This window comes from Wasmannia auropunctata, unplaced genomic scaffold, assembly GCF_000956235.1.
Source record: "Wasmannia auropunctata unplaced genomic scaffold, wasmannia.A_1.0 LD336076.1, whole genome shotgun sequence".
In the NCBI taxonomy this organism is placed as follows: Eukaryota; Metazoa; Arthropoda; class Insecta; order Hymenoptera; family Formicidae; genus Wasmannia; species Wasmannia auropunctata.
Genome location: NW_012026814.1, coordinates 6,314,795 through 6,315,927, shown reverse-complemented (window position 1 = coordinate 6,315,927; position 1,133 = coordinate 6,314,795).

Below are 1,133 nucleotides of genomic sequence, written 5' to 3'. Positions count from 1 at the left end.
TTTCTATGCTTACTGTATTAATCGATTATTTCATTATCAATTGTATATTTTCGTAAAATTTTGCTACAATTGTATCCGTTATGCAAGAAATCATAGCTTTATTAATTTTTGACACGTTTAACTATATTGAATAATTGTAATTGTTTATCATCATCTTAATATTCTTTCTGTGTTACTTAATATTCAAATTTTTTCTCAGTAGTATCACTATAGTGAAAAAATTTGAAAAATATGTCAGCACATGATTAAATAAATAATTAAATAAATTATAATTCATGGTTATTTAAAACATATACTAATAATAAATATAAGTTAACATGTTAAGTACAAATTGCAATAAAGTATAATGTTACACAAATCGATTTGAACTATTTATTTTCATTTCAATTTATCCCTTTTACGATATATATATTTCGAAAATTTATGTTTTTTAATAGGTTCAACAGATTTTTTTCGCTTCTATCTAATATATACACATATATTTTTTTTGTTTTATTGTTTTAATTATTATTTATAACCGACTATATTCAGCACTGCTAACTTTACGGTCCACACTATTCAGAATTATTATTCGTGTATTTTATTCTTAAATTTTTTAAGATGGATACTCTTAATAGTTTCAATCCCAGTGCGTAATAAATTTTTCATTTATTCAGTCATTTATATTTAAGGATATTAAATTTGAAAATGACAAGCGGATTGAAGAATAAATTGTTCATTTACGTAGTTCAAATTTATGCGCCTCAGTTACGCTGTCAATCGTAAAATGGCGACTTCCGGCTCATTGGCTCCACTCTATTTTTACCCACTCTATACAAACTCAAGAATCAGCGCCATCCATAGACATGGGAGCCAATTAATTTTACTGGCGTTCGTATTTCCGCGCCGTATTAGCGCCGATTTTCTAAATGATTTTTCCTTGGGACTGCACTCGCGCAATGTTTCCAATAAGAGCAATATTAAAACCTACACGGAAGCAGTGCAGATATTAACATTGTTTTTATAGGAAACACTGCGTAAGTATAGTCCCAAGGAAAAGCGCTATCAGAGTTATCGTATCATTCTATACAGGGTGTCCCGTAACGCTTAATTAATATTTCAAGGCGTGAAAGAGCATGAAATTTTGAACTAAA